Genomic DNA, 25,620 nt, shown 5'->3' with positions numbered 1-25,620 from the left:
GAACAGTTAGAATTAATACAGGATCCCGATGCCATTAAAGCAGACGTTAAGAAATTAAACAAAACCACACGTAAAATGCAGAAACAAATTAATGCTTATGACACTAAAAACGGCGATCTGGTAAAAGCACTGACTGAAAAATTTGATGAATTGGTCAGTTGTATTGTTATCGAAAATAACAATGACACCAAATCAGACGATACGCTACCAGTTTCGTTTAATCAGACCTGAATTCCAAAACATACAGCAAACAATCAGTGAGATAGGTTCGTCCAATAACATATTACGTAGAAAATTGTCATCTTTACAGCAAGAAATGACTGAAATGAAAAATGTTACAGCATTTAACACGTCACAGCATACGCCACTTTCCGAACATTTCTCACACTCACACAGCCAGTATAATTTAGGTAATTTACAGAGAGTACGTGACTTAGAATCTGAACAGACACAGACAAATAGATTCTCATACAATCCTGAACCTGTTCAGACATTCAGAGACGATAATTTTGATTACAAGCACTTTCCATCCGTGAGAAAATTTAAGGTATTTAAGAATGACAGAACACAGATTCACCCCTTGGATTGGACACAATTTAGCTTTGCTTTTCCACCAACTTGGCCCGTAACACACAAACTTGAATTTATTTGCAGTTTTTTGGAAGGCGAACTGGCAACTCGTATGAGACCGATCGCGACACAATGGTACTCGGTTGAAGAATTTCAGAATGCTTTTCTGTCAGCGTATTGGTCGAAGACGACACAACGCGGAATCAAGGATCAATTAATTAGCTTACCGAATTATGAGAACTCAAATTTTCCCACTGTCACGCAATTTTTTGAACACATGGTCCAACAAAACCAATACTTAAGTGAGCCATACAGTGAATCAGCACTTATCCAATTGTGTATTTCAAAATTACCACGATCATTAAGAGTATCTCTTTTAACAGGACAGCAGAAAGAAAATATTTCGGCATTTAGAGATCTGTTACAGCTTTTGGAAGTTAAGCAATCAGACTATTCTTTCATAAACAAAAATTTTTCACATCATAACCAAGGCCGACAAGCATACGACAATTACGATCAGCCACGGTATTTTAATAGCAAAGGTGACAGACGGTCCAGGAATGACAACCACCAGAACTTTAATAACACACAAAATTTTAATTATCAGTATCCTCATAGTTATCAGCAACAGCAAAGACAGTCTGACAACAATAGAGGCTTTTCCCCACAACATCAACAAAACCAGTCGGTTAGCATAGCTAACCAACAATATAGTCTGCAAGGTCAGCCAAGCTTTAATGTTTCGCCGCCTACACGTATAGCGTCGGCTCCTCCAAATAGTAACGCACAGCAACGAGGAAACCACTACGTACAGAAAACGCACCATTTCAACTCATATCGCAATGCGCCGTATAGCAACGATTATTATGACAGACGTAAAAGTAAAGAGCACAGTTTTCAGTGTACGTTTAATAACAGTAGATCTTACCAGCAGCATAATCAACCAGCCGGCCGGTGTGGCCGTGCGGTTCTAGGCGCTTCAGTCTGGAACCGCGTGACCGCTACGGTCGCAGGTTCGAATCCTGCCTCGGGCATGGATGTGTATGATGTCATTAGGTTAGTTAGGTTTAAGTAGTTCTAAGTTCTAGGGGACTGATGACCACAGATGTTAAGTCCCATAGTGCTCAGAGCCATCTGAACCATAATCAACCACAACAACAGATTATCATGAATGAACCAGACAGTCGGTATCATCCCGAACCTAATACGTCAGGAAGAAATAACAGAACAGTACAAACAGTCGAGATGCCACAGCATCCTCCCGCAAACAACAGCACGTCAGAAATAATTTGACTAGATACAGTACAGGTTGCATCTTCCAACAACGTAAGCACTACTTTTGACACGCAGAATGTTATTCACGAGAATGTTATTGCTTTTGACGACATCCGAGACACTCTTTTGTATGAAAAACCAGTTATTCAAAAAACCATTTCCCACCCTGTCATTGAAGTAAAGATCGGATCATCCACATTTTCAGCAGTAATCGATTCTGGATCACCTATGTCAGTTATAAATGAAGAAACTTTCAGCGAATGTAACAAAGAGAATACCTATCCTACGTTACCATTAGGCAAAACTAAAGTAAAAGGAGCAGTATCTGGTAAAGGAGTAGATGTAAAATTACAGACACACTTATAATTTTGTATTGCAGGTCATACCTTCCACTCAAATTTTTGGATTGTTCCCTTATTGACAACAGACGTTATTTTAGGTACGAGTTTTTTGGCACAACACGACGCAGTTGGTTCAAATGGTTCAAATGGTTTTGAGCATTATGGGACTTAACTTCTGAAGTCATCAGTCCCCTAGAACTTAGAACTACTTAAACCTAACTAACCTAAGGACATCACACACATCCATGCCCGAGGCAGGATTCGAACCTGCGACCGCAGCGGTCGCGCAGTTCCAGACTGAAGCGCCTAGAACCGCTCGGCCATTCTGGCCGGCACACGACGCAGTTATTGACTTTCAAAATTCCTATTTAATGTTAAAGGATGAAAATGTACAACTGGCATTAGAATTTCAGCACGCTCTATCTGCAGATGAACAGACAATTAATCGAACAGAGGTCATTTCTACATCGCGTCGTACATACACAACTATAATACACCAGACGATGCTGACTATGACGTTATGCAAATGATTTCTGATAAAGTGAAACAAAGCAGCGCAAATACAAACGACGAACGTACAGAGCTACGCAATATTCTTTTACAGCAAGCTCCAGTTTTTGACAACATCCCTGATACTATGTCCGGTTTTATGTATGAATTTCAAGTTAAACAGCACGACACATTTAAAGCCAAACATTATCCCATTCCGTATATTCACAGAGAACAGGTGAAGAAAGAATTGCAAGCTATGCTTGACCAAGGTATTATTGAACCGTCAGTTAGACCGTACATAAACCCGCTCCATATTGTTAAGAAAAAGGATGGATCACTTCGCCTCGTACTTGATTCGCGTCATGTCAACGACATTATTATTAATGAAACAGATCGCCCACAGACACTAGAAGAACTTTTACAGAAATTTCATGATACTGCTATTTATTCCACATAAGATTTGAAATCGGGATTTTGGCAAATTCAGCTCCATCCGAACTGAAGAAAGTACACAGCATTTCTCTGTTTTGGTGACTGTTATCAATTTTGCAAATTACCGTTCGGTTTAACAATTTCTTCAGCAGCATTTATTCGCGGTTTGAATAGTATACATCCGACAGAACTTAAAGACAGAATCACAACATATGTAGACGACATCCTTATTGCAGAAGCTAATTGGTCTGAACACATTTTGATTCTTGAACGACTGTTACAAACTTTTCGTGCTCAAGGACTCACAGTTAATCTTAGCAAATCGCACTTTGGCAAAACTTCTATAAAATTTCTTGGACATGTGATTTTAGCAGAAGGCATTGCACCTGACCCAGAAAAACTTCAAGCTATACGTGACATTAATGTTCCAACGACGAAGAAACAACTACGCAGCTTTCTCGGTTTATTTAACTTTTCCGAAAATTTATTCATTACTCTGCTTTAGACACTCCTAGATTATGTCAATTGACGGGTAAAAACACTATTTGGTCCTGGGATAGCCAAGCATAGTCTGAATTTGTCAATCTAAAACAAGCTTTGTTGAACACACCACTTTTATCACACCCTGATCCTACCAGAAATTTTTCCATTGCCATCGACAGCTCTAACACAGTTTTAGGCGTACACATTTTTCAGGAAATTGAAGAAGACGGTAATACAGTAATTAAAAATGTTGTGGACTGACAAGACAGCCAGTCTACAGTGACGGGTAACCGAAAGGCACGCGCTTAAACTCACGCAGGCTGGCGTGAAGTCTGAAACAGGATACGTAATGAATACTATAAAGAAAAGTACGTAGCTGCTGGAATACTTAACTTTAATCCACAATTGGTGAACATTGGTTTTGTTACTGTACATGCTTCATTAGATACATAGCAAATGATAAATGGCGCCTTGCTAGGTCGTAGCAATTGACTTAGCTGAAGGCTATGCTAACTATCGTCTCGGCAATTGAGAGCGTAATTCTCAGTGAACCTTTCCTAGCAACGTCGGCTGTACAACTGGGGCGAGTGCTAGTCAGTCTCTCTAGACCTGCCGTGTGGCGGCGCTCGGTCTGCTATCACTGATAGTGGCGACACGCGGGGCCGACGTATACTAATGGACCGCGGCCGATTTAAAAGGCTACCACCTTGCAAGTGGGGTGTCTGGCGGTGACACCACAAAAAACATCTCCTTTGCAAGTCGCATTCTGTCACCTGCGGAACGCAATTATTCTGTTACAGAACTTGAAACATTATGTGTTGTATGGGCATTTACGAGATTTAGGCATGTCCTTATGGAAGACATACGACCGTTTACACAGATCATAGAGCTATACAGTTTTTATTTTCCGCAAAATTTACACACGTCAGGTTAAGCAGATGGAAACTTTATTTACAGGAATTTAATTTTGCAATTGTTCACATTCCCGGTACACAAAATATTGTAGCAGACGCACTATCCCGTTCTCTCAGCAACAATCAGCAAGACATCGCAACCAACTTCTGCCAAGCAAATTCTAGCGTCATGTATATTCAACAAGTTGCACTCGAAAATTTTATTTCGGCATCATTACGAGACGTAGCTCAAGAGCAGAGCAAAGACAACATATGGAAAGAAATTAAACACCTTTGGCAAGATAGGAATAACGTTACCATTAGAAACCGTTATACTGTACGCAAGAACATTCTGTTTCGCCGCTCTCACCCTGACAGCAACAACTGGTTATTATGTATCCCTGACGAGGTTGTTAACAAATTAATTTGGTATACTCATTTAAGTTACGCACATTACGGAGCCAGAAAATGTTTTCTTATACTGATACAGAACTGTTATTTTGCGAACATGGAGAAACGAATTCGACGAGTTTTAGTGTCATGTAAAATCTGCCAGAAAGCTAAATCAGACACGACTTCACATATTACTCCGTTACATCCGATTGTACCCATTAAATTGAGACACATGACCGCTGTAGGCATTTTTGGTCTAATTCCCAGAACTAATAGAGTTTGTCGCCGTTGAACTCACTCCGAAATTTGTTACCCTTACTTCGTTACGCAAAGCTACTGCTACATCTGTTTCGAATGCATTTGTAAAACATTTTCTATTTCATGTTGGGCATGTATTGAAAGTAATTTCCGACAATCGACCGCAATTTCGATCTGCGATATGGACCCGTATGTTACGAGCTAGAAACATTTCTCCGATCTATATATCCAAGTATCACGCATCTTCGAACCCTTGTGAACGTCTGATGAAAGAAATTGGTTAACTATGTAGAATATACTGCCATAAAAACATATTGATTGAGACGCACACATACTCTCATTCCAGGATGTAATTAACTCCATACCAAATGAATCTACTATGCTATCTCCGACTGTTATATTAAAAAAGTTGAACCACCTAACAAAATTAAAGAATTAGCATCTTTTCCTACATCTCATCGACTACGCCACCATGAAATAATTGACATTGCACTCAACAACATCAAGCGTGCCGCAGAGCGCCGGAGAAGACAGCAAAAACAGGTTTATACACGCCGTGACTTTCACATAGGACAGAAGATATTAGTACGCACGCACTATTTATCCAACAGAGGAAAAAGTAGATGCAGTAAATTTGAGCTTCTATACACAGGTCCATATAGAATTCGCAGCATTCCTCACCCTAATGTAGTACATGTCGAACCTTTGAAAACCAGAAAAAGCAAAGGCAATCACCATGTCTCCAATATTAAACCTTTTATTGAATGAGCATACTTTACGATTTGTCACACTGTAATGCCATTTCCTGATATTTATATGACTACTGATGCAATTATATTTATGTGACTACGTACTGATAATGAGCGTATTTTTTCTTGGCAAGTGCCCGGCAAGGTAAGGTTAGCAGGTCGCTTTTCTTGTCGTTAGACATCAGACCGTGCACATTTTCCATTTTTTTGGTGTATGTGTGATTGTTTTCCTATAGAAAGTAGAAATTTTCTTTGTATGCACTATAAAATATTTAAGATGTAACAAACACCAGTTGACTTCAACATTTTTGCTTTATGATATCTAAATATCTTGACTATTCTACATTTTTTGCTACTACATTATGATACAGTGTTACATTTTTGCAGTTGAAAACTGTCTATGTTTTTGACCTAATATGTTTTCTGTCATGCTATGCTGTACGCCTAGGTATATCACTATAAACAAGTTTTTATTTAATGAGTATATGATTTAAATGCAAGATATTAATCCATATTCATCATTTTCAGAAAGGAATGACGTATAAAAGAAATAAATTAAACAAACCACAGTGGTTTGCTATGAAATGGGAATTTCACTATCGGAATGAACGAAAGAAAATGCAGTACTGTATCATGAAGAGTAAATGGATCAGAATTAACAAACATTAACAAGAATAAACTATACACACTGTATAATAACAGTCTTAACTAATTATTTTTCTTTCAGAATACGAGGCGATTGATGCAAGCTGTCAGACAGAACTACACATGTTAATTTTAGTGATGAAATATGCTAGAAGTAAGAAACTCTATACTATGAATAGTTGTATGAAGTAAATGGTAATATGAATATGAATAATGAAGTGTCTATTTTTTGCAGATGAAAATAAATGTGATGAATAGTTATATGAAGAATATGGTAATATGAATAATGAAGTTTTTCTTTGCAGGTGATGATAATGATGATGCTTATATATTCACTGTTAGTTAAGACATGCTATGTAGTTATTTAAGTATTTGTTGCAGTTCCTTTTGCCGGTTGTCTTATGTCGCGTTGTATAATGACTGAATGTTTTGGGAAAGACAGCTAGAGTACACACATATTAAGTACACGTTTCATTACCCTTTAATTCGAAGTTTACTACTTTTCAGCATAATATACATGTTTTCTTTCAAGTCAATAATCTATTTTGTGTTTTTTCCAGGAGAAGCTTTTCATGATATTAATATGCTATAAACACTTACTTATGAAATCTGTCCTAGTACTTGCATTTTTTTACCTAGTTGTGTCTATCATTTATGAATGTGATCACATATACTCTACTTGTTTCATAACCTTGCTGCAGCTGACTCATGATGAATGACGTTATTAATCCTTATTTCCAACAATAAGTTAAAAGTAAATATTTTCATGCCCCAGCAATGCATTGCTATCACAAAAAAAGAAATTATTACTAGTCACAGTCATTACCAGTATACAACTACATAATGCTACCAGTTTAAGATATATTTCTAGTCCTAAATATAATGCAAATTTTTCTGATGTATTGATTCCATTATGTCTATGTATTAGTGAACTACAGACCTTGACTAATAGTTAAACTGTCTTACATTTTAAGTATGTCTCATTTCACTTACATGATATCATATATAGCCACTAGCAGCTTGTTGCTACACCCAATAACTCTTGTTTTGAATGATGACTTGTGAATAATACTGAATAATGTTTTGTAAAACTATATGAATCCTTTGTAACTGGCCAATGAGTGCCAATAATTACTGCAATCAGACGAGTTATGAATAGTCTTTTGTAATACTCAATACTTGCTACATGTTTAGTAACTGCCCAATGAATGCCAATGATTACTGTAATATGATGACTTATGCATAAATGCTATGCCATTAATTAACTCTTGTTTTGAATGATGACTTGTGAATAATACTGAATAATGTTTTGTAAAACTATATGAATACTTTGTAACTGGCCAATGACTGCCAATAATTACTGCAATGACATGAGTTCTTAATAATATTTTTGTTATACTGTATAAATGAATGCCAATAATTACTTCAATGATATGAGTTCTTAATAATATTTTGTTATACTGTATAAATGAATGCCAATAATTACTGCAATGAGATGAGTTATGAATAGTACCGGGCGTGAGTCGTGCTTCGGTAGCTCAGTTGGTAGAGCACTTGCCCGCGAAAGGCAAAGGTCCCGAGTTCGAATCTCGGTCGGGCACACAGTTTTAATCTGCCAGGAAGTTTCATATCAGCGCACACTCCGCTGCAGAGTGAAAATCTAATTCTGAGTTATGAATAGTGTTTTGTAATACCCAATACTTGCTACATGTTTAGTAACTGGCCAATGAATGCCACTGATTACTGTAATATGATGACTTATGCATAAATGCTATGCCAATAATTTCTGTAAATAATATTTTGTTGTACTCTATAAATGTTATACCAATGATTACTGTAATGAGAAGACTGATGATGCCACTAATTACTGTAATTAGATGACTTATGAATAATGTTCTGTAATAATTACTGTGATGAGATGAATTATGAGTTATGTTCTGTAATACTCCATACATAGTACAGAAATGTTTAGTAACTAACCAATGAGTGCCAATAATTATTCAAATCGGTTGATACACTAATGTAATTCTCAATGATGACTAGCATAAGACATAATGTCCTTCACCTTCTGACCTAATTACCAGCAGTTACTGCAATATCCGTATGTCCTGTCCATCATCATGATCATGGAGCACTATATTTGGTTTTTGCACTAATTCAACGTTGATGCAAGAGTACAGATTCTACAAGAATGTGGTGTCGACAAATCAAACTGTCCACCACCTTGAACGATGGAGATGTTATTATGCTCCTACTATTTGGTGTACCTAATGTATTACCAAAATGATAACATACAATATTAATGTAACATTTTAGTGTCTTGGCCACACTGATAAATACTTTAGGAAGAGAACTTCAGACTGTCTCATTTGGTGTTGTGCCTCTGTAGAAAGATATGGACTTTCAGCACAGCTACGTGCAACCCACTGTGCTATCCTTCCCATACCTTTCCTAGCTCTTGTGAAATGGTAAAGACTTATGCAGTGCATTTGCACTTTATTTCATTTCGCAATATGTTTAAATTCTTGTAAATTGCTAAAGGCTTTTACAGTGCATGTGCACTTTTTCAATTGTTAATGTATTCAGCTCTTGTAAAAAAAGTGCTAAAGACTTTTACAATGCGTGTGCACTTCATTTCATTTGTTAATATGATCAGTTGTCCTAAATATGTTAAAGACTTTTACAGTACGTGTGCACTTTATTTCTTTTCTTAATGTATCCAGTTCTTGTAAAATGCTAAAGACTTTTACAGTGCGTGTGCACTTTATTTCATTTGTTTATGTTTTCAGTTCTTGTAAAAATGCTAAAGACTTATACAGTGCGTGTGCACTTTATGTTATTTGTTAATATATTTTGTATTCATTGCGTATACATTGTGTCATTTCTTAATATGTTCTGAACTCAGTGCGTGTGCACTCTATTTCATTTCTTAATATGTTCTGCACTTATCAATAATGTATATACTCTGTGACTGTAGACTTACTTAATTAAATAGATTATAGAAAAATTTGTTGCTCATGGCAAGTCCAATTGACTCACTGCCAAATTTTTGCCCCCCCCCCCCCCCCCCCCCCAGTGGAGGATTATGTAAGAGGTCCATGATTAAGGAATTTGTTGCTAGCGCGCTCGAGCAGATGTAATTTCGATGGATTGCTCACGCGCTGCCTGCGATATGTAAGCTATAAGAGAATCTGAGACCAAAGAGCAGTGTTGACTGCAGCAGGAACTGTGTAGCAGTAGGAGTAAGTAGTAGCTAGCAGTCTGGTGTATCGTGTTGGCTGGGCCAGTCGTGGTGGAGCGATGGTGGAGCCTGAGCGTTGTAGTATAAGGTAAATGCAGCCTCGCGCATATGTAGTATTGTTATATCAAGTCCCATGTAAATGTTTAAAAAAATCTCTTAATAATAATCTTTCTCATAAAAACTAACTTTTGGCAATCATTCATTTCAATTTAAATTTCTCCAATCCTTGGTCATCCCGATTATTGAAAGGAAAAATCAGTTGTTTTTTTTTTATACATGACAAATCTATTGGGCAGCATTGCACAGAGCTGCGCCAGAAAAATTTCTTATAGGAGCAAATATATACGCGTTATCCGGCGACCTAATTGAGGCAAGATTTTTCAATTTATTCAGAACGAATTTTCAGGGCCATGACGCAGCACTGCTGACGTTCTAAATTTACCAGTTTAAATTCACAGTCATTATTGAAAGGTTATAAGTGAGCGACAATTTTATTGAGAGGTTAATCACATTGTATTATTGGTAGGCTACAGAATTTATCTGTTGTTAGGTTACGCTAAATGTCAATGTTATGGTTATATTTTTTACTGTTGGGAGGTTTCGGAACTTTAACTGTTGAGAGGTTACACTAAATGTGAATATTATTCATATAATTTTACTGTGGGGAGGTTACACACTTACTAGTTATTTATCGACTGAATTGTTTGCGAGGCATTGTACTGACACTTACCGACATATAAATGTAAATAGTAGTCATTAAGAACGTATGGCAAAAGGCACTCGAGTGTTAGTGTGAACTCAGCATGAACAGAATCTACGTGTTGTGGTGATAAATGAGGTAGATACGATAACTCATGAACTGAACGAGAAATTTTTCTTTTGGTCATGTGACAGAGATGAAATGGCTCTGTTTGAAAGATTAGCACCTTTGGTGAAGAAAAGAAAGACATTAATGTATCTGCATCAGTTGACTCTTCTATGAGAAGAGTCTGTTTATGTGTAAGAATTATATCTTTGTGTTTTCCAGTTTTCGGAGGACAATACAGAAAAGTTTAGCTTAAGTTATCTTTTTTATTTTTTTGGTGCAAATAACTAACATATCATGTTACTATAACGTACCATTCAGAACCATGTAATTATTAACATTAGTCATGTAAGCTAGCATGGGCAATAAAAACGTAAACGCCAACGGTAGCTCTACGATAAAAATTTGCACTCACCTTGGATGAATTCAGGAATCTGCTATTCATTTCTGGTACCGGGCAACAAGAGAGTGAAATTATCCTCGCGTGAGATGGAACTACTTGTCACACACTTACGCCCACATTAAGAACTCAAGAGGTTCAACGCGTTAGAATCACAACGACGCAGTGGAGAAGCTAACTATCCTGCGGCTTGGGTCCCGGATCCGATTGTCGTAGCAACTACTGGGCGCGCCGTCAATGTCAATATCAAATTCACGAGCAGAGCCACTCACCTCATGCACGTAGTGACACTAATTACAAGAGTTATTTCGACTCTATGAACTTTTTTTCCATAAACTTAAGTAGTTTAAACATCGTCATTGAACAATGAAGGATGTGTTGCAGGTGAAAGATGAAGGGATCACCCCATGCTAAACACGGATCCACCTGATATATTAAATTAATTTTGGATTGAGTTGATTTGAGGGAGGTGACCAGACAGCGAGTTCATCGGTCTCATCGGATTAGGGAAGGATGGGGAAGGAAGTAGGCTGTGCCCTTTCAAAGGAACCATTCGGGCATATGCCTAAAGCGATTTAAGGAAATCACAGAAAACCAAACTCGGGATGGCCGTACGCGGGACTGAGCCGCCGTCCTGAATGCGAGTCCAGTGTGCTAACCACTGCGTCGCCTCACTCGATAAATTAATTTTTGGTTATGTCTATACAAGTAAAGAGTTTACTAGTAGCCTAACGAAAAATTCCTTTCAATAGAACGTATGTAGACCGTACAATATGCAGTAATAATTCCAGAGTATAATTGTTTCATCTAACCTTGTAACACAGAACCCTCTGAGTCAACCCGGGTATGCAACGAGAACCAAGTTAAGACTTCTTGCCTATCGATCCGGCCGACGCCTTTCTGTCAGGAGCCTGGTCACTAAAACGTGTACCATTACAGCCGACAACGTCGCCTGTACTTTACTACTGGGTCCATCACACCTGGTTATCGACTATAGAAGCATCGAACCATTCATTCAGTGTAGCACCTCATGATTTTCAACGCTTATTGTTGTAAAAAAGAATATAACTATAATCATCCTTCTAGTACCACCTCTTTGTGTGTCATACCATGAAGACTCTACACAACAGTACTTAAAAAAACTGACCCTGAAAAATTTGTCATAAAGGATGAATTTCAACAGCCAGAACATAAACTGTCAAAAATTATGTCAGTATTACTAAATAACGCATTAAGACAAATTGCCTTTAAAAAGAAAACTGTGATCAACACTTTTAAAATCTGTAAAGTATACCATGCTTTTCGTTTTTCAGTTAATAATATAATCCATCTGCAAAGTGTTAATGTCTACAGGGCCCGCACAATTTTCTCGTGTTTCCTGTCGACTACGCCCAGATGGAGCGCATATATTTGCCTAAATAGTCCTGAGCTCAATTAAAATTGCAGGTATTAACATTAAGTCGTGAATTTAATATTTTCTTTATCAATGTGTTAAGTGACCTATGCGTGACTTCAGTAAAATGCCATTATAAAGAAAAGTAGAACTTTTGTTAAACGTACAATCTGTAAAGAAACTAGTTTTTCAGAAACCTTAACTACATGACACTGTGTTCCTATTGCATTTTGTACTAAATGCCATGTCAGTGCTTTGTATGTTTGGTTCTAGAATTCACGCAAACGCACAACCCCCATATGCGTTAGAGCTGAATGAGAAAACAAAATACTGTAGACATTGACATCGCCATTCAACGGGGAATTATAGCGAATCACTGAGTCCGTAACGTCAGCGATCGGATCATTTTGAGTTTAGCAGAATTTATATCTGTGAAACTAAACACATCTACATTCGATTTTCGTTCACAAGTCTTCCTTTTGCTGCCCTTTTCTTTGCAGACTGCCAGCCTGAAAGGTCCTTTATGGATGGTGATTTTTTTTCTGTGAGATCATCTCAAGAACAAATGATTTTTAATGGCGATTCCATAATTCTGATGTGATGACAGCCACAATCCCGGAACAGACAGATGCTGTTTCTCAAGAAATGATTGAGAACATTCTGGGGGGCTTACGCGAACGTTTTCTGCAACGCATCGTCAATGGTAAAAGGTATTGGCGTGAAGTACTTTTAAGAAATAAACTTGTCTTTCACTTTTCAGTAATGACATGTTATATGGATGTAAATTTACGCTAGTAAAATGAAAATTTACCATTTGTCGTGGTTCACTTTGTATGATTGGTACCAGTTATACACCAGGTGGAGCGCTCCAAAGCGACCAGAGTTCTCTTTTAAAGGGATGACAAATATTTTGTTATGCGAGCTTAGTACCTGTCTTGCGCTTTCCTATTCGTCTGTTTCTGACTGTTGCAGATATATTACACCGCTTTACATTGTTGAACAGTTTTTATAGTTCTTTTCTTGCGTCTGCACCTAAATCCACACTCTGCAAACAATGTACATTGACATACGAGGGGCGTTCAATAAGTAATGCGACACTTTCCTTTTTCTCGGTCAATTTCGGTTGAAAAAATGTGGAGTTTGTTGTTCTACATTGTACAATATTCCTGCTTCAGTCCCTATAGTTTCATGAAGTTCCGATAGGTGGCGGTGCTATACGTAACTTTCAAAGTGGCGTCTGCAACGGAGATGCGTTACAAGCAGAAGATGACACTTAGTTTCTTTTCGCGAAAACACAGAGCATCGCAGATATTCATAGGCGCTTGCAGAATGTTTACGGAGATCTGGCAGCCAACAGAAGCACGTTGAGTCATTGGGAGAGGCGTCCGTTATCATCGCAGAACTGTCCGATCACCTGAGAGTCGGCCTCCCGCACGCAGTTGTGACTCCTGCAGTGTTGAAACGTGCCGACACTCCCATTCGAGGTGATCGACTTATCGCAATCAACGGACTTCTCCTACTCAACGACGCCAGTCTCACACAAGTCTGCGCACTCGAGAAGAGCACACAGAACTTCTTTGGACTGCTCTTTCTCATGCACTGGATTTCACACCTTTCGCCTTCCATCTGTTTGGCCCAATGCAGGATGCACTCCGCGTTAAGCAGTTCTTGGGTGATGGGAAGATTATGGATGCAGCAAGACGTTGGCTCTTATGTCGACCAGTAAATTGGTACCATTAAGGCAGGCAAGCCTTGTAAGTAAGGTGGCGTAAGGCCGTCGCACTGAACGGAGATTTTGTTGAAAAGTAGGATTTTGTAACCAAAAGAATGGGGAATAACAATGTGTGTTGGAATACTGTATAAAACCAGCCTGCTTTCAGAAAAAGAAATGTGTTGCATTCTTTATTGAAGGCCTCTCATACAATGAGATCCACTGTGAAAGTGAAAGTGGCTGCTTGTACTTAGATTTGTAAAACTTATTAGGCCTGCTTGCCGTTCCATTTATGAATGGATTTTGGGGACAATGGTTCTTTAAATGCATTTGTATACTCTGTAATTTGTCTAATCTTGTTCTCTAAATCCGCATGAAAGCGATACTTTCGTCGTTATACAATATTCCTAGATTCATCACTTAAATCCGGTTCCTGGAATTTTATCAGTAGACTTTCTCAGGATAGTTTGCGTCTACCTTCAAGCGTTTGGCAGTTCAGTTTCTTGAGCACCTCACTGACACTCTCTCACTGGCCAACAACACTGTGACCACTCGTGCTGCCCCGCTCTGTTTACGTTCAGTATTCCCCGTTATTCCCATTTGACACAGATCCCACAGATCTGTGTGGTATTCTAGGATGAAATTCATGAGTGTTTTGTAAACAGTCTCCTTTGTAGGCTGATTAAATTTTATTCTACCAACGAAACGAAACGTGCCACCTTCTTTACTTCCGACTGTGCCTACGTAATCATTCCGTTTCATATCCCAATAAACTGATGCACCGGGTACATGTAACGGTTGATTGAATCCAGTTGAGAGTTGTTTATTGTGTAACTGGGACATAAAAAACATTTAAAGGAAGTAGGCCATCTTTGCACCACTTACAAATCTTTGGTGTATCCGATTACTATTCAGACAGTAGTTCATTTCAGATAGCCCCATCATCTGCGAAATGTCTGAGACAGCTTACTGATCAAGAATAAAGCCAGAACTGTCTCTCGTGTGCCTTCCTGTTTCCTATGACACTAAACTGTCAGGAAATACCGGACCCATTACTTTTTCTTTCACTATTTTTTCTTTCCTCTAGTGTATTTTGTACCGTAACAGGATTCGAATTCTTTTTGTTGAGGTAAGACGCTGCTTTCAAAAACAGAGTTACGCTTTATGAACAATACGAAACAACAAAGGCGGAAGTTAATAGTAACTGCCAGCAGAGAGCACCAGCGGAAATAGAAGGAACAAATCTAGGAAACAGATTTTTTGATTGTACGCAGAACAAAAAAGGCTCAAGAAATTTTTACAACAGATATATTATTTTGTAGCTGAACAGCATTGGACTTTTTGAAGTGTACATAGCGAAATAAAGACTGAAAAAGTGGTAAGCGAATAGGAGGATAACACGTAAAATTTAGTAATATGTGAAACTTGTATCCTTGGTTTATTCTGTTTACTGACTCGTGAAAAGTTTTAAAAAGTTTTGAAAAGCTATATTTGCTATCAGGTAATGATATATCTTCGTTTTTGGTATAAGACATAGGGCTACTAATGTATCAAATTATTTGAAATTTTATACCTATTGTGTCTGGGAACTTTGAAACAACTTGCGTACCATGGCAATTTGAGTCTGATGATTCATAGTATGTATGATTCGAGAACAGTCCCAGGAAACGTGACGTCTCCCTGATGCACCTCAATTGGGTTGCAAATTCAATACGATCACACAGCACCCTCGTAATAGAAAATTTGAAACAGATTCAAGTGCAGGCCGATTTCGTACACTGCTTGTGCGAATAGATACAGTGTTGATTTGGTGTTTCTGTTTAACTACGGCGGGCTAGAGCTCAGAGAAACTCGCTAAAAGTGTCACCAATTTATTTTAACAGTTTTCTCTAACTAGAGCGACTAACAGGCGATCATGGTTTTAAGGGAGATGACCAAAATCTGACCTATGATTTTAAGGTTATGTAACGGAGATTTAGTCACAATGAATTTGAGCTGCACAGCTACAGTAAACATTCCCTCCTCTCACGACTCCACTAGACTCGTAGCTTATGTTGTTTCTCGCCGCTACTCGAATTTCCTTGAGCCAGGTCATCGTCTTTCCGAAGAACCTCGACTAGAAGGAAGACTATGTCGACAATAATACCAATTATTATATGAACCATTTTCGAGATGTATAGGTCAAGGAATATGAACTATCGACAGTGCTTCGCAGGATTAATACGAAGGCTATCCAGAAAGTAGGGAACTTTTTGGCATTAAAAAAAGACTATTTACACAAAATACATTTTAATATATGTACCTGAAAGAGCGACTGACATACCACTTTTCCACATAGTCACCAAACACATTGAGGCACTTATCATAGCCGTGGACAAGTTCTGAAAGACCTTTGTCGCAAAATTCTGCCGCCGGAGACTTTGGCCAGTGAGTCACGCCCGCCTGGAGTTCCGCGCCGTCATCAAAGCGCTGCGTTGCAAGCCGGTTCTCCATCTTGGGAAACAAGTGGAAGTCGCTTGGTGCAAGATCGGGGCTGTAGGGCGGACGAGGGAAAATTTCCTATGTGAATGAATTAAGGAGTCCTTTAGTGCGGTTTGCCGTGTGAGGTCGGTCATTGTCATCAAAAAACAAAATTTTGGACGTCAGCTTTTCTCGGCCTTTCTTTTGAACTGCTCTTCTAAGGCTGTGCAAAATTTGACAATACCGGGCAGAATTTATGGTTGGTCCACGTTCGAGAAAATCAGTAGGAATCACACCTTGCCTATCCCAAAACACTGTCACCCTCAAATTCCTTGCTGAAAAGGTTTGTAAACATTTTCTTTTGGGGGGACCTTGTGTGCCCCCTGTCCATGGACTGCAATTTTGTCTCGCAACTGACGTGTTTCACCCAAATCTTGTCAACGGTTACGTTTCGATCCAGTAAGGAATCACCATGTTTGTTGAAGGCCTCCAGAAATGTCAACGTTGCCAACATTCGCTGTTCTTTATGGTGCTCTGTAAGTATTTTGGGCACCCATCGTGCACAAAATTTGTGGTAGCCTAGCTTTTGAGTGACAGTTTCAAACAACAAAGTCCATGAAACTTGTGGAAAAGAAAGCTCCGTTATTGTGAAGCGATGGTTTTCACGAATCGTTTCATCAACTTCAGTGACAAGATCGTCAGTCACAATGCTCGGGCGTCCACTCTTCTCTTCATCATGAACGTTGATTCGTCCATTTTTAAACCGAATGCAGCATTTACGGACGGAACATTCTCTCATTACGTTGTTTCCGTACACTTCGCACACTTCACGATAGGCCGGCCGGAGTGGCCGTGCGGTTCTAGGCGCTGCAGTCTGGAACCGAGCGACCGCTACGGTCGCAGGTTCGAATCCTGCCTCGGGCATGGGTGTGTGTGCCGTCCTTAGGTTAGTTCGGTTTAATTAGTTCTAAGATCTAGGCGACTGATGACCTCAGCAGTTAACTCGCATAGTGCTCAGAGCCATTTGAACCATTTCAACTTCACGATAAATTTCTAAATGTTTTATCACAGACCGCACCTCACAACTGGCAGAGTTTTCGATTGCAGCGCACATTTCAAATTGGAATATCGAAAAAAATAGATGCGGAGAGACGTTCCCACTGTCACGGATGGATGCCGTCTGAGCTGCCGACCAACCACATACCAAATTACACTACTGGCCATTAAAACTGCTACACCAAGAAGAAATGCAGATGATAAACGGGTATTCATTCAACAAATATATTATACTAGAACTGACATGTGATTACATTTTCACGCAATTTGGGTTCATAGATCGTGAGGAATCAGTACCCAGAACAACCACCTCTGGCCGTAATAACGGCCTTGATACGCTTGGGCATTGAATCAAACAGAGATTGGATGGCGTGTACAGGTACAGCTGCCCATGCAGCTTCAACACGATACCACAGTTCATCAAGAGTAGTGAGTGGCGTATTGTGACGAGATAGTTGCTCTGCCATCATTACCTAGACGTTTTCAATTGGTGAGAGATCTGGAGAATGTGCTGGCCAGGGCAACAGTCGAACATTTTCTGTATCCAGAATGGCCCGTACAGGACCTGCAACATGCGGTCGTGCATTATCCTGCTGAAATGTAGGGTTTCGCAGGGATCGAATGAAGGGTAGAGCTACGGGTCGTAACACATCTGAAATGTAACATCCACTGTTCAAAGTGCCGTCAGTGCGAACAAGAGGTGACCGAGACGTGTAACCAATGGCAGTCCATACCATCACGCCGGGTGATACGCCAGTATGGCGATGACGAATACATACTTCCAATGTGCGTCCACCGCGATGTCGCCAAACACGGATGCGACCACCATGATGCTCTAAACAGAACCTGTATTCACCCGAAAAAATGAGGTTTTGCCATTCGTGCACCCGGGTTCGTCGTTGAGTACACCATCGCAGGCGCTCCTGTCTGTGATGTAGCGTGAAGGGTAACCGCAGCTATGGTCTCCGAGCTGATAGTCCATGCTGCTGCAAACGTCGTGGAACTGTTCGTGCAGATGGTTGTTTTCTTGCAAACATCCCCATCTGTTGACTCAGGAATCGAGACGTGGCTGCACGATTCGTTACAGCCACGCGGATACGATGCCTGTCATCTCGACTGCTAGTGATACGAGGCCGTTGCGATCCAGCACGGCGTTCCATAATACCCTCCTGAACCCACCGATTCCATATTCTACTAACAGTCAGTGGATCTCGACCAACGCGAGCAGCAATGTCGCGACATGATAAACCGCAATCGCGATAGGCTACAATCCGACCTTTATCAAAGTCGGAAACGTGATGGCACGCATTTCTCCTCCTTACACGAGGCATCACAACAACATTTCTCCAGGCAACGCCGGTCAACTGCTGTTTGTGTATGACAAATCGGTTGTAAACTTTCCTCATGTCAGCACGTTGTAGGTGTCGCCGCCGGCGTCAACCTTGTGTGAAGGCTCTGAAAAGCTAATCATTTGCGTATCATAGTATCTTCTTCCTGTCGGTTATATTTCACGTCTGTAGCACGTCATCTTCGTGATGTAGCAATTTTAATGGCCAGTAGTGTATACACGAACGAAGAGAGCCTAGCGGCGTCAGACGGAAACGTTCCCTACTTTCTGAATAGCCCTCATTCTCAGAACAGCCATCACTGACGAAATATACGGGAGAAACAGGCGGTCACTAACGGAGCTGGGAAGATTAAAAAAAAAGTCGCTGTAATATGGGAGATCCCGAGAAATACGGAAGAGTTAGTCACACTACGCTAGCTGTGATGGCGCGCCCCCTGACGGCTAGAATTTATCACGTTTCTGGCAGAGACGTGGTAAGTACTCGGTTTGTTACACATTGCAATAGTCGTGACGTGACAGACGTTGTTGTGCCCCCACCCCCGCCCACCCGCTCGCTCCACAGCAGGTGCCCGCTGTCTGTGTGGCGCCTCCGGACCGCCGCGGGTGCTGCCGTGGAGCGGCGCCGCCCGGCGCTCCACATATCCGGGTCAGCCACCGCCAGCGCCAGCGCCTATGGGCGCCGCTCCGCTCCGCACTGCCGGGTAGCCAGCAGCCTAAACGTGCTCATTAGCTGCAGCCACAAATCAGGCCGCAGGATTTAGTGAGAGCCTTTAGCCGCTACGTATGAGTTAGTGGCGCTCGCCATTAAGGCAGTTTCACGCACGAGACTGGCAAGTGGGCGAAGACGCATTCTATTACGTAGCACTAACTGCCGCTGCACCTACGCATTGCAACGCCACCAGTCGCCGCTGCGTGCTCTTCCTGGTTTTTACAAGCCGTTACGATGGCAGTTCTGTCCCTTTTTCGTTGCGTAATAGGCAGCTTTTTCTGTATTTATATCTGTGCAGAGCATCTCCAAACATTTCAAGAACTGGCATAAGTGGAATGGCAACATGCGACCTCATCAATATTTATAATGAAATGAAATTTTCACTCTGCAGCGGAGTGTGCGCTGATATGAAACTTCCTGGCAGATTAAAACTGTGTGCCGGACCGAGACTCGAACTCGGGACCTTTGCCTTTCGCGGGCAAGTGCTCTACCAACTGAGCTACCCAAGTACGACTCACGTCCCGTCCTCACAGCTGTAATTCCATTAGTTCCTCGTCTCCTACCTTCCAAACTTCACACAAGCTCTCCTGCGAACCTTGCAGAACTAGCACTCCAGGACTTCCATGAGTGCTAGTTCTGCAAGGTTCGCAGGAGAGCTTGTGTGAAGTTCGGAAGGTAGGAGACGAGGAACTGATGGAATTACAGCTGTGAGGACGGGGCGTCGGTCGTGCTTGGGTAGCTCAGTTGGTAGAGCACTTGCCCGCGAAAGGCAACGGTCCGAGTTCGAGTCTCGGTCCGGCACACAGTTTAAATCTGCCAGGAAGTTTCAATATTTATACAATAAGTTATTAAGTCAAGGTCACCTAATTACTACAAATAGTCGCATTACTAGTTTCGGAAATTTATTCCTCGGTCAGGTGTGATAATTACTCTAGCAACAGATTCGTCGTGTTATATAAACTCAAGTTATACTCATTCTGAACATTGTGGAACTGTTTCTTTTACCATATTATGACATGACGCATTGTTCACTTAGACACACTGAGGTGACATAAGTCATGTGATAGTCCCCAGTATCGTGTCAGACCTCCTTTGGTCGGCGTGCTGCAGCAACTCGACTGGGCATGGAGTCAACAAGTCGTTACGAGTCCCCTGCAAAAAATATTGAGTCATGCTGCCTTTTCTGTCGTCCATCAATGCGAAAGTGTTGCCGGTGCAAGATTACGTGCACGAACTGACCTCTCGATCATAAAAGTTCTGTGAGGTTCATGTCGGGGGATCTGGGTAGCCAAATAATTAGCTCCAGTTGCCCAGAATGTTCGTCAGACCAAGTGAGAACAACTGTGCCCGGTGACAGGCGCATTGCCATCCATAAAAATTTCACCATTGTTTCGGAACTTGAAGTCAGTGAATGGCTGAAAATGGTATCCAGGAAGTCTAACATAGCCACTTCAACTCAATGATCGGTTCTGTTGGACCGCCGTCCATTCCAACTGAACAACACACACCATTATGGAGTCACCACCGCCTTGCACAGTGACGTGTTGACAACTTGGGTTGAGGGCTTCGTGGGATCTGCGACGCACTCGAACCCTATCACCAGCTCTTACCAACTGAAATCAGGACTCACCTGACCAGGTCACGGTTTTCCAGTCGTCTGGGTTCAAATCGATGTGGTCACGAGCCCAGACCACGTAGTGCTGTTAGCGAAGGCAATCGCCTCGGTCGTCCGCTGCCACAGCCCATTAACACCAAATTTTGCCACACTGTCCTGAGGGATACGTTCGTCGTACGTCCCACATTGATTTCTCCGGTTATTTCAAGCAGTTTTGCTTGTCTATAAGCTCTTGCAACTCTAGGCAAACGCCGCTGCTCTTGGTCGTCGACCACTGAGTTGCCTGTGGTGGAAGGTAATGTCTGAAATTTGATATTATCGGCACACTATTGACACTATAGATCTGAATTTCGTATCGCTTTCCGAAACTGAATGTCCCATGCCTCTAGCTCCAACACTATTCTGCCATCAAAGTCTGTGAAATACCGTCGTGCGGCCATAACCATTCGGGAACCTTTTGACAGGGGTCACCTGAGTACAACTGAGAGCTCCGCTAATACACTGCCCTTTCATACATTGTGTGTGAGATACTACCGCGATCTGCATACGTACACATCTCTGTACAATGACACTTGTCACCACACTCTATTTTATGATAGTTAACGAAATACCTCGACTTACATATCACGACGAATCTGTTTGCGGATCAACTATCACACCTGAAGAAGTGTAATAAACTCTTGAAAACAGTAGTTTGTTGATTAGTAGTGCGGTCATTGACGTAATAAGTTATTACATAAACATATCCCACTTCTTCGGACAAAACAAGACAAGTGAGTGTACACTCAGGTACAATCTTGCACAACTTTCTTTTTTTCATGGTTTAAACCTGATCCTTTTCAATAACATAATCTTCAGATTCACTGTTTAAAAAAAAGACAGTATAATACAGCGTTTTAATTAAACTAATATTAAATCAAACAATAAATGAACCTACATAAGATAAAGCACTTGCAACTGCACAATCTTACAATGCCAGAAAAACCTCATCAGCTGACCAATTCTTGAATGGTTGGGCTATATGGATACCGAGTGCCAACTGGTATGGAGCAGTTTGGAAACAGTAAGTGAAACATGTCTGTATATTCAAAAAGAAGAGCTGAAATTTTCACAGTATTGTAATGTCAAACACAATCTAGCAGTGAGGAGCGTATACCGTAAAGGAAACAAAATCACGAATTTACACTACTATAAACTTGTGATACTATTTATCAGAACTGTATAAAAGCAGAATTGCGACATGCCAGTGCGTAAGGACTTGTAGAGCATACAGAAGTTCTATTTTGAAACCATCGTGTTAAAGTTTGCTTAAAATTACAGATACGCTTATTAGTGATCATTGTGCTTTGTTTAGTAATCATGTACTTGGACGCAGTCCAACACAGTGTTACGTTTTGGGCACTGTAGTTTCAACATCTAGGGGAAAATAATGTTTTCCTTATACTTCTCAGCAAGTTGATGTTAGGTGACATTCGTCCTACGTACAATTTACGCCCTCGAGAATTTTCATAAACTCTGAGTTGATCTCACACCATATAGAGTCTTTAACTGAGAGCAAAAGTTAGGAGGTTACTGCTCCAAGTATAGCAGTATTCGAACATATAAAAAATTTTTTGGAGCGGACAGTGACCAAGAAAGTGAAGAATTGGTAAAACAACTGGTCGCCCGAAGGATTTACTCAGCATACCGATAAGTAGATACAACTTTGAGTAAACTTAAAGCAAAGGCATAACTGTTAAGAGTGCAAGAGAAATCCAACTGTTAAACTCAGATGAGAAATTGAATAGGTGGAAGGGTACACAGGAGGCTTCTACGAAGAGAAGAAACTCCCTGATGACGTAACAAATGGAATGAGAGTCGATACAGAAAAAAATAAGGGACCCAGTATTAGACACAGAGTTTCACCGACCTCTGGAAGCGTTGAGTTCAAATAAGGCGAAAGGCCTAGAGAATATTCTTCGTAACTTGAAAACTCATTAACGAAAGTAGCAACAAATCGACTACTCAAGTTAGATTGTAGCATTTTTGAGTCCGAAGACATACCAACAGGCTTTTGGAAAAATATCGTACACACAATGCGGAAGATAGCGTGACAGGTAATAACGAGAACTATCGCACAATCCGAATCTAATTGTACACAGACACTCCGCAAACCACCTTGTGGTGAATGGCGGAGAATAACTCGTACCATTAGTTTCCCATCCCAATCGCAAATAAAGACGACTACGCTTACACAACGGCACCGATTTCTCTTGTCTTCGCTTTCCTTGAGCAGAAAGTATGTTGTTGGTAATAAGATACGTCGTCAAACTGTCTCAACAGTTGTTCCACTAACTATTTCTTCTCCTAATATTTAGGCCGTATGTCTTCCTGCAGTCTTTATAGGGAGCCGACAGACTAAGGCTAAAGTACTCGATTCATCGTTTCAAACCACAGATACACAAATGCCAGAGAAGTACATCTGTGTTTTAAAACGGCGGAACGATCACTGTAGTCTGTCGACTCACTCTGAAATAGCCGAAAGGTGTATGACCGAAATATTAGATGAACAAAAACCACAGTTTATGCGGCTCCAATTTAGTGGATCACATATTGCGGTGCGAAAACATGAAAATATTTCTCATTAGTGTTTCACGAAAAGAACCTTTTCCTTTCTTCAGGGACTATAATTGAAGTTCATAAATAAATTCCGTGATACTTGCCGGTGTCAAATCTAGGTGCAAGACTCTGAGTTGCTTCAATATTACTATCAGGTTAACGTCTTTTGTATCGGAGTCACTGACAAGAGTAATGTACATAAGAATTGGAAGGGAAGTGGAGGATCCGTAAGACGACGATCACTTTGGCTTTAGGAAAAATGAAGGAACCAGAGAAGCAATGCTAACGTTTACTGAATAAGGAAAGCAAGACTTAAGAAAAATCAAGTCACATTCACAGGAATAGAAGGAGCGTTCGACAATGTAAAATGATGTAAGGTGTTCAAAAATGCGACGGAAAGTAGGTTCAAAATAGAGCGACAGGTCCAGTAATATACAAAATGTACAGGAACCAAGACGAAAATTAAGAGTGGAAGACCAAGAATGATGTGCGCGGGTTAGAAAGGGTGTTCAACGGGGATGTATTCTTTCGTCTCTGCTGTTCAGTCTAGCAGTGACAGAAATAAAAGAGAAGCTTGGACGTGATATTAAAAGTCTGAGTGAAAGGATATCAATCATAAGAGTCGCTGAAGAAATTATTATCATCAGTGAAAGACAGGAAGTATTGCAGGAGGTACTGAATGAAACAGTGTAATGAGCAAGCCCTATGTACTGAATGGAAAATGAAGGAGGATACAAACAATGAGGAGGAGTGGAAATGAGATTATCAATAAACGTCAGCATCAAACTAGTGACCACGAAGTAGGCAAAGTGAGGCATCCTGCTACCTTGGAAACAAAATATTCCATGACGTACGAAGAAAAGACATTAAAGAAAGACTATGATACAGAAAGTGTGCATTTTGGGCCAATGAGGGATAATCATATCACATCGGCCTTAGTTTGAGTAAAAAATTGTTGGCGCACAATTTTATGAGGAAGTGAATTACAATCTGTGGAGAAATATAAAAAAAAAGACAATCGAAACATTTGAGATGTGGTGCTATAGAAGGATGTTGATCATTACGTGAACTGAGAAGACAGGGATAGAGGAGGTTCGCCGGCCGGGGTGGCGGAGCGGTTCTGGGCGCTACAGTCTGGAACCACGCGACCGCTACGGTCGCAGGTTCGAATCCTGCCTCGGGCATGGGTATGTGTGATGTCCTTAGGTTAGTTAGGTTTAAATAGTTCTAAGTTCTAGGGGACTGATGACCTAAGAAGTTAAGTACCATAGTGCTCAGAGCCAATTTGATAGAGGAGGCTCTCCGCAAAACCACCAAGAAGAGGACATGTGAGAAACATTTACAAAAAGAATGGGCATTGTGACAGGACATACGTTAATTTGTAAAAAAAAAAAACTTCCATAATACTTGAAGGTACAGTAGAGGGTATGCACTGTGGGGGAAGACAGAGACTGGAACCTACCGAACAAAAATTTACAACGGTAAGTGCTCTTCTGAGACGAAGGGGTTAGCACAGGAGAGAAATTCATTTTGAACCACATCAATTGAGTGAGAACAATAATGAAAAAAAAGAAAGAAAAAAAGGTACGTCCACATGTAACGTTGGCGAGTTAATAAATTACTGGCTACGGCGCAGTGTCTACTGGAAATCTTAATTGTTTTATTAAGTGGGAGGCACCTACCACGCAGGTCCATGGAAGGGTTTGAGACCATAAAATGGGGGAACTGGCTCAATAAAGAACTAAATGCTCGT

At 40.5% G+C, this 25,620-nt stretch overlaps 1 protein-coding gene and 1 non-coding gene across 2 annotated transcripts in view; one reads left to right on the top strand and one right to left on the bottom strand.

The window, feature by feature from the left end:
- LOC124799068 overlaps positions 1–25,620 on the bottom strand; it is a 109,477-nt gene that overhangs the window by 38,173 nt on the left and 45,684 nt on the right. The gene's annotated exons all lie outside the window — the stretch shown is intronic.
- Trnas-cga lies at positions 8,058–8,132 on the top strand. Its single transcript has one exon. It is a non-coding gene; the product is annotated as a tRNA-Ser (tRNA).

The sequence above is a fragment of the Schistocerca piceifrons genome, chromosome 5 (genome assembly GCF_021461385.2).
Source record: "Schistocerca piceifrons isolate TAMUIC-IGC-003096 chromosome 5, iqSchPice1.1, whole genome shotgun sequence".
Taxonomy (NCBI): Eukaryota; Metazoa; Arthropoda; class Insecta; order Orthoptera; family Acrididae; genus Schistocerca; species Schistocerca piceifrons.
This window is presented reverse-complemented; position numbering and strand designations above follow the sequence as displayed.